Source organism: Rutidosis leptorrhynchoides, chromosome 4 (assembly GCF_046630445.1).
Source record: "Rutidosis leptorrhynchoides isolate AG116_Rl617_1_P2 chromosome 4, CSIRO_AGI_Rlap_v1, whole genome shotgun sequence".
NCBI classification, from domain to species: Eukaryota; Viridiplantae; Streptophyta; class Magnoliopsida; order Asterales; family Asteraceae; genus Rutidosis; species Rutidosis leptorrhynchoides.
In genome coordinates, this window is record NC_092336.1 from 235,974,738 (window position 1) to 235,984,359 (window position 9,622).

The following is a 9,622-nucleotide window of genomic DNA, read 5'->3' on the forward strand; positions in this document are numbered from 1 at the left end:
TAAATATAAAATTTCAAAATTAAATGTCTATGTATAGAAAAACCATAAATAAATATAAATATTGTAAGTAACTAGAGGGGTAAATAGTTACTTAATACGATTTTTAAAACATTTTCGATGATCAATAAGATTTGAATAATCCTTGATCACTTCAATCAACTCAAACCAACGTGTGACGTGTTTAGGTTTGTAATGATGCGGAATGTAAAGTAAAGAACATAAACACAAGAATTTATAGTGGTTCGGGTGGATGTTAACTAATCCACCGTAATCCACTCCCCGATTCACTAATCTGGAGTTTTGCTTCACTAAGCACCTTTCTCCAAATTCGGTGGAGATTCGATTTACAAGTCTTGTACTTCTCCTTAGACAACAAACCTAATCCTTCTATCCCTTTGAAAGATTACCTCCAACTTAGATCAACTTGTCTTCACCTTGGACAAGTATTAATCCTCAATGGGATTAATCAACTTCTAATTCGCTTTAAGGAAGATGATAGCTAAGCTAGCATATGCTTCTAATTACAAAGTACAAAGAGCCACCCTTTATAGTGATGACAATCCTAAGACAATTCTAAGGATTAATATAACACTATGTAAACTCATAAAGATAGTAATTTGAAAGTAAGTTTACAACCCTTCTATAATCTATGAGATTATAGAACTTCTCTTGCTAATCACAAACATATGTATAAGTGTTATGTTCTTGTGATTCTCTGATGATTTTGAGTTGTAGCATGCAAGAGGTCCAAGTCTTCAAATTTCTCCAAGTCTTGCTATTTATATGGAGAGATAAAAAAAAAGTAGTCGTTGTTGCGGCTTGGACCACAGTCGATCGTGGGTCGACCGCACGCGGTCCAGTCCAAAACTCCTATCCGTTGTATAGCCGTTTGAATCAGTTTTGAACATTAATCTTTGGACTCTTTACTTCATTTAACACCTGCAAAAGATACCCAACATCCTATATAAGTACTATATATGCATTAAATGTTCATTTATCTTGGATGTATTGCCTTGATAGTGACTTGTCATGCTTAAACAGGAAAGTCTAACATTCTTGGATACAAGTCATGATAATCATTTGAGGCAATCTCAGTTTTGTCATAATCTTTTGTTTGTAATTAACACAATTGCCAAACCCTTATTATTTAGTCAACATGTCCTTGATGACAACAACCCACTATAATCACAAAGCATGCTAGTATTCAAATTTAAACTTGTTTGTGAATTAATCGAGTGTGTTAGTGATGTCTTAACAATTTAAGCAAGTAATATCAATTATGCATGTTGTAAGACATCAAGTTAAATCAAGTCAAATCCATTCATAAACTTGATTTTAGACTTAAGCAAACCTGTGTGTGTTAGTGATTCATTATCTTTTAAGATTACTATATTATGACATCTTAAATATTATCCAAGTAGCATATATTAAAGTAGTCCAAATACAAGTTGATGGAATTCTAACTTGTAACACATAGCAAGACAAAGTTCATACATATACATATTAAGTAACTACTTATTATTTAGCACATAGTCAAATAATACACATGTATTAATAGCAAGTAGTCACGTAATATTCATGTAATGACTAGCAAGAGATCACTAATTAATCTAGGATTAAACATATAGTGACAATATAGCTTTAAACTAAGGCTATGTAAGTTTTACTTGCAAAGTGGCATTTGCAAGATTAATGTATAAGTATACATTAATGTTCAATACATGTACAAGGAAGGATCAACTCTTGGTTGAGACTTGATGACCATCCTAAGTATGTCTAAATACATTTAAGATGTACATGTTTTTCTATAACACTTATGTGTTATTCTTAATCAAGTTTTAATCGTCATTAAGGTGTCATTAGGTGTGATTAACCAAGACTGGTGTTCTAGTGACCAAAACTCCTTTGGGTATGAAGGAGGCAACTATTCTAAGCATGTTTAAACAAGTTTCATAAATTATAGATGCCCCGAAGTGGTCGAACTAAAATTGGTGGAAATTAGGACAGAACCTTTTACGGTCGACCCACGATTGACCGTGGAGTCGACCGTGCATGCCTGGTTTCATAAACCAGGGTGCAAGGTTCCACGATCTGACCTGCGGTCGACCGTGGACCTAACCGTGAAGCCTATATTCTTATTTTAAGCTTTGTTTGGTTTTGGTCTTTTGCTAGAGTAAGTGTGGATTAGTGAACTTGTGTATTTATGTCAAGATGTCTACCATCACCTCTAGTTATGTGCATATGTCATCATCAAAACACTTATTGTTATGGGTTAATATTAGTATATTCATTAAGCATAATCTCACATTAATCCACATTCTCCCCCCAACATATATAAATATAAATATAAACATTGACGATTGGTCCGGTTTGGGTGCTCTATCTCTGTTATTTCGAGAAGGTACATATTTATGGCTGGATTCACATATAAATCTATAGTGGGTGATATAGTTGATCATAATGTTTTGAGATGGCCACCAGATTTGATTCATAAGTACTCGATCCTAACATGTATCAATTGCCCCTTGTTGATTAATGAATCTGATCACACTCTTTGGAAATATAACAATAGTGTAGTCGAGTTTTTTGTTTTTCATGCTTAGAATAGAATTCGTCAACAGGCTCCCATTGTTGTTTGGTTCTAGATTGTTTGGTATTCGCAATGAATTTCTCACCACGCGTTCTTTTTATGGCTCGTAATAGGAAGAAACTAAAGACTCAGGATCGACTGCAAACATGGGAGGTGCAAGAAGGTGTGAATGTGGTATGTTTCTTTTGTAAAAATTGTGTTGAAACTCCTGAGCATTTATTTTTTCAGTGTGGATATTTTGCTTCGGTTTGGGCTAAAGCTAAAAGAAGAATCCAAATGGGTAAAAACAATAAGCAATATTGGAGTATCATTAACCTATTATGCGATGCCCCGTACAAAACCATCGTGTACGAATCATCAACAACAGGATCATTACAAGGTTAAGTACTATATGTTGTAATTAAAGAAGTTGCATTCACGATAAAAAGGTGATGTCATAACCGACATCAAATGTTTTACATTTCAAAAGCATGCTTCACTAAGTAGAAGCAAATAATAAGTGTATGTGACCACAATGGTCGTTACAAGTCATAGTTCAAAAGTACTAATGTTTGAATGCAAAATAAAGTAGTTCATGCGATAACAACTCTAAGCAGCGGGTGTCTACAGCACGACTAGTACACAGCGGAAGCTAACCTCAAGCACCTGAGAAAAACATGCTTTAAAATGTCAACACAAAGGTTGGTGAGCTATAGTTTAAGTATAACAGTATGTAAGGTAGGCCACGAGATTTCAGTGCTACAAAGAGCGTTTCAAAACAGTATGATAAAGTATATGTTAACCGTGGGCACTTGGTAACTAACTTAACGTTTATACCCCCTGAAAGTACACTTGGCAAGTGCGTATGTCTACGAAGTATTAAACATTCGTTAAATGCTCTACTAGCCCGAGTGGGGATGTCCAACCCTATGGATCCATATCTAAGATTCGCGTTCACCGGTTCAAAAACCAATGACTAAACGTTACCGAGCTAAAGGGAATGTTTCTGCTGTTATATAACCCACACATATATAAGTTTAAGTACTCGTGCCTAGTATGTAAAACATAAAATCCGCATGTATTCTCAGTTCCCAAAATAAGTTAAAGTAAAAAGGGAATGCTATAACTCACAATGATAATGTAGTCGTAAAGTCGGTTCGGAAAAGGTGTGAAAGTAATTGGTCCGAAGGTCCTCAACCTAAGTCAAATAGTACTAAGTCAGTAAATCGTCTTAATAGGTTTAAAGTATGTAAATAAGGTCTTAAGGGTCATCATCATTCATCATTTAACAAAAGGTGTAAAGTAGGTTTCGTTCATGAAAGTAGTTTACAACAAAGGCTGAATTCAGTCAGTCACCACGGCCTCTACCCTTACTGAATTAAGATGAGACCAGTGGACATGGCTTCGTATATGAGTCCCTTAAGTGTGGTAAAATTTACAGAAGCAAACTCGTCTTCGTTTGACCGTGGCGACGGTCTAAGTGCGAGTAGGTCAGAAATTTCTGCACAATGTTAAAGGACATAGTGACGATCGGAGGGCCATAAATCCTAAACCGCAACTCGGATTAAGACGAGTCCTATATGAAAAGTTATCTACTCGAAAAGTTCTATCTAAAAATCATGGTCTCAGTAGCCCAGGTCTACTGGTATGTTACAGAAACAGCAGGTCAGTAGGGTTTGGACAGAAACAGTAAGTTTAAGTGAGTTCCGGTGGTCTTGGTGCTTGATGTTCATCATGGTTCTCATCCTTGATGCATATAGCTTCAAGTGTACAACTCATTGATGTATCTACATCATCTTAACCAAGTCTTGACCATCATAACCCTAGTGCAAGTCTAAGACATGAAGCACAACTCACTTAAGAGTTGCATGTAGTTTGATGAACCAAAGTTACATCAAAGTCTTAGGTTTGACACTTACATGAACTATAATAGAAATATTGAACTCTAAACTTGAAAATAAACTAACTAATCAAGATCTTAAGGTGTAGAACATGGTTCTTAGTTAGATCTTGAAGATCCAAGACCCAAAAGTCTAGATCAAGCATAAGTATACAAAGTTATATTTAAAGAAAAATTATTTGTGTGTTCTTGAACTTTCAAGGTTGACTTTTAGTTCAAGATTAATGAGATCAAGACTAACTTGTAGTACTTGACCATTTAAACTAATTACATGAAATTAAAGTGCAAGAAGTAAACTAAGTAAACATGTAATTTGTTCATGGTTGTTCATACTTTAAAGATTCAAACCAAAGTTTGATCTTTAAGAAAGTAAACTTTTAAAGTTTACTAACATGAGTTACAAGTATGAGTTTATCAACACATGAACATAAAGCTTTTAAAAATAACAAATGTAGAACATAACTTGAAAGTATATGTTCTTGTTGTTCTTGTTTTAACAAGATAAAATGAAGAATCAAACTAACAAGTTTGATTCTTGAAAGCTAGTAAGTAAGTAACAACAACAAAGTAATCAAACTACAAGTAACAAAAGATGAATCAAACAAAGAATGATGATGATTATGCATGTATGAATTCAGTTTTGGGACAAAGAAGGAAGAGAAAAGAGAGCTCAAATCACTTACAAGAAAGAGAGCAAAATGAGAGAAAACTTGAGAGAATTGCAAGTAAGTGTGTGTGTGTGTTTGAATGAGGGAATACAAGTGAATAAGTGATGTAAAAAAAAGATTTTTGAATCCCATCTCCCCATGGGAAGTCACGGTTCAGCAGAAAAAGGGAGGGGGAGGGATTTGTCCATAAAACACTTGCATGGTAAAGCTTAAAAGTGTGGTTACAAGGGGTGTTTGCATGGGGAGGAGAAGTAACAAGATTCCTAAGTATTCTAACTAACTAGTTCACAATAAATTTGGTACTTACACATTAAAGAGTGGGCTAAGTCCATTTAAATGGTAGGGTGGGCTTGGAAGCCCAATATCAAGAGTCCATTAACATTAAACAAAGCTCAAGTTCAAAAATTAACAAATAAAGTCCAACAAAAGCCCAAGTAATTAACCAACAACCTTAGTTAATTAAAATGATTAATAAAACTAATCATGAATGTAAATAATATCTAAAAATATTATTCGTGAAAGTTCCGGGTGTCACAAAGACGTTTCGGGCAATTAAAGTCAAGTTCGGGCAATCATGGCAACATGTAAATGTAATGACATACATTCGTTTTATCACACGTATTAATAATAATAATTATTAATAAATAAACATTGGAAATTCTAGGGTCGTTACATATTACAACCGATAGCTGCTAAAAATCGAGTTGATATAGTAGTGTCGAAGCTTGTGTTTGCGGACTCGATCTACTTTATATGGCAAGAAAGGAAGAATCGTTGTTTTACAGCAAAAGTGAGATCAGATCAATGTTTAGCGGACTTAATTTTATCCACTGTTAGGATAAAATTGTTATCACTTCAGTTTAAAGAATCCCCTAAAGTTGCTAATATGAGGTCAATTTGGATGATGTAATGTGTTGTTAGGGCTGGTAGTTAAATGTCTGTATAGTTGTTTGGCTAGTTGTGTTTTGTTTTGGTTGTTTAGTGGGTTGCAAGGCCTCGTGTAACACTTGTGCTTCGTTGTAATCATTCTTTATTATTTTTAATAATATTCATCGGGGTAAACCCTTTACCCAAAAAATGTGTAAAATCGTTAAGTTTATTAAAAAAAACTCTAAAATGTTTATTTAGAGTCATGTTGAAATGTTATTAATTTTGATTTTAACCGATTTTGATCAACAAAATTCGATTTTTACTTATTAATCGACGTTAACTGATTAATTAAATTGATTTTAGAAAATCGGAACGGACCTCACTTAAAAATCAGTAATCGATGATTAATCGAAAGTATTCAGGTTTTTTATAACAGTGATGGGAGGTGAACCACTTTATTTATTTGTTGTACTACACTAACGTACAAATGGAAACAAACACAAATACAGAACATAAAAAATACAGAAATGATGGACCACTTACAAAATTGAAGACTTGTAGGAAGGAATCGAAAGAAAAAGTAATTAGATAATGATCAACACATATGATAATTGCATGAAATATAAAAGGCTCCAAAAAAACATTTTAAAAAAAAGATAAGAAAGAAAGAGCAAATCCCATATTGGTTATGTTTTGTTGGAACCCCATCCAACCATACACAAAACTCGGTGGATTTTGTTTGTTTTAATAATAAGTTTAAAAAAAAATCATGATTTTGATAATGATTTAGGTTGAATTGTTTATAGAAGAATAACAATGTTGGTGCTTTGACGATGATACAATTGTTTAAGAAATTAATTTGGATAATATAATATGAAAGGGTAAAAGTTTCAAAATATTTATTAAATGGTGTATGGTGAAAAGAGGCGGTGTAAGGATCACTTCACTTGATTATAAGCAAACTTAGATATGCTTAATTAGAAAGTACAAAAATTTTTCGTCTATGAATATATGAATAAGTACAAGATTTCGTATGTATGGATCAATTTATGTTATAAATCACTTCTCGATACAAAATAATTCTTATGACACCAAATTATCATAATCACGTATCCATTGCGAATAATGTGATTTACAATTCTACAAACACCCTCAAAATCACTTTTGTTTCATATAACACTTATGATACTTCACAAAACCAATTATTTATATCCTTTATAACTCATAATATGTAAAAATCAGCAAAGGGCCCTCTGAAATAAAATGAAAGTGATTATTTTGAACTAAAACTATAATTAATTAACAACTTAATAGACACGATAAAAGCAAATACGAGAAAGGGTAGCTCATCTTCCAAGATCGATTTAATAAACATAGCCTTGCAGCCAATGCTCGCCCTGAATCACCGTCTTCCGGCTTATCTATAAAACTAGCAATATCTTTTTTTAACGTCAACTCACGCTCAACACAAATTAATCCACGAAGATGTCCACGATGGGCTTGAACCCCCAACCTCTTAAGTTGAAAGACTCCTTGAATTCCGCTAGGATATAAGCCATTTCATAAAACCGGTAATATTTCCCACTAGTTCAAACCATAGTCGCGGACTGCTCGTTACTTTAGGAAAATCAAAGCACATGGCGGACTCACCCTTTATTTCTGGAATGCGATATTCTGCAACCACTACCATCTTCTCTGAAAGACCCCTATCAACATATATCATAGCATTATCACATTAGATTTGAATAAAAAACAATATAATTATTGAGGGATATCTAAAAACTATTAGTATTCCCCCTTACATAAAAGATATTGTTGATGTTCAAAGTACATGTAACGCGTATGCTTGATTATGTAGTATTGCAGGAAATAAAAATCTATGTTGGAACACAATAGATGACATGTCCAATGAGTTTACATTCGAAGAAACTGAATGGATTAGTTGAAATTTTATAACGCTAAAACCATCAAGACAAAACCCTGCTACCTTGGGTGAAGCTGGAGAAATGTTCTGCTCCAAGACCAAATCACGGTCAATCAAATTTTATGACTCTGTTCGAACCTGCAACAAAGAGGACAATATGAATCTACAATAATTTTTGCTTGGGATTAGTATTAGAATTATTATTCAGGCTTTATTGTTTAGGCACCTAATTTGGCCCATGTATAGTCTTGTAATATTTCGGGTTTAACCCCAATTACCACGTACTTCTAATACCAGAAACTTACAGAGTGATTCAAGCTAGAATATGGATACATGTGCTTCCTCTCGTCTCTCCGCATTTGTTAATAGTCTTAGCCGCATTTTTGATCATTGCATTTATCCGTCAGTAGCTGTGGGTCATGGGACACCTAATCATGTCAGCAACAACGGTCATAGTGTTTTTCCAACCATTCATCGTCCATTACACCTTCGAAGTGTACCTATCAAGCCTAACATTGTAAAGAATCTTATTTCTGTTAGTCACTTTACTCGTGATATTAAAGTCTAAATCAAATTTGATGAATTTGATTTTTCTGTAAAGAACAATATGACTCGTCGGCTCCTTTTTCGATGTGACATTACTGGTGACTTGTGTCCGGATACAAAGTTTGTCTCGCGACCAAATCATCAAGCACTCGCCACTTCTCATAACACGTGGCATCAACGACTTATTCATCTCATCAATGTGAATTTATGATTTCGATTGATTAGGTGCAGTTAGGTTTATTAATGATTAATTGAACTTTCTATACAGATGGTGAACATTAAATAATGAATATAATGTGCTAATCAGGTTTTATCTGTTGTTAATATGAACTAGAATTTTAACTTACTATCGTGTTGTTAGAATATAAATAAATACAATATACAAATATATATGTAAACATGCATATGTATATACAAAAGAGATCTGAATGATTATTAGAATAAGAGCACTAAGTTGCATTGAATATGAGTGTGTTGGCCGGTAGGATCACATTTGTATTTAGCTATTGTAAACGTTTGGTTATCTATTGACTTGTGATTTAGAAGTATACTTAAGGATAAGCTTAATATAATGCAACTAAGAGCTGTTTTTTTTTCTTTGTATAATTGTATTCAAAGTAAGGCACCATGGTCGAGAAGGTTACACAATTACAAGAGTCTACGGTTACATAATATAGAGTTAAAAAGATAAGGAACTGTGCAAGCTGAAGATCGAGTCTGGTGACACTAAGGTCGCGATAGGTCTCTTGCCTCTTTCCTTTTTTCAGTTTTGTTCAAATTCTCCATAACTCAACATATATGTGACTAGTGCCTCATCTCCATATGTATGTGTTGAAAGGCACGCTTTGACGCGCCTGTTTCGAAACCCATAGTAGTTGCTCACACTCAATTTCGATTTTTATATTGACGTAGACGTTAATTAAATGTCAATTTGTAGCACACAAATATATAAAAGGATTAGATATACATCATAAACATATTATTATCTTTGAAATATTTTCATATATAAAGAGGGTTTAAAATTCTTATAAAGATAATAGATAGAAGATGTGAATCTACCTAGTAAGAAGCCCCCCGTTAAGTATCAATTGTCGGGTGATATGTTCAATCATCATAATTGAACCAACGATTATAACCTTAAAGCT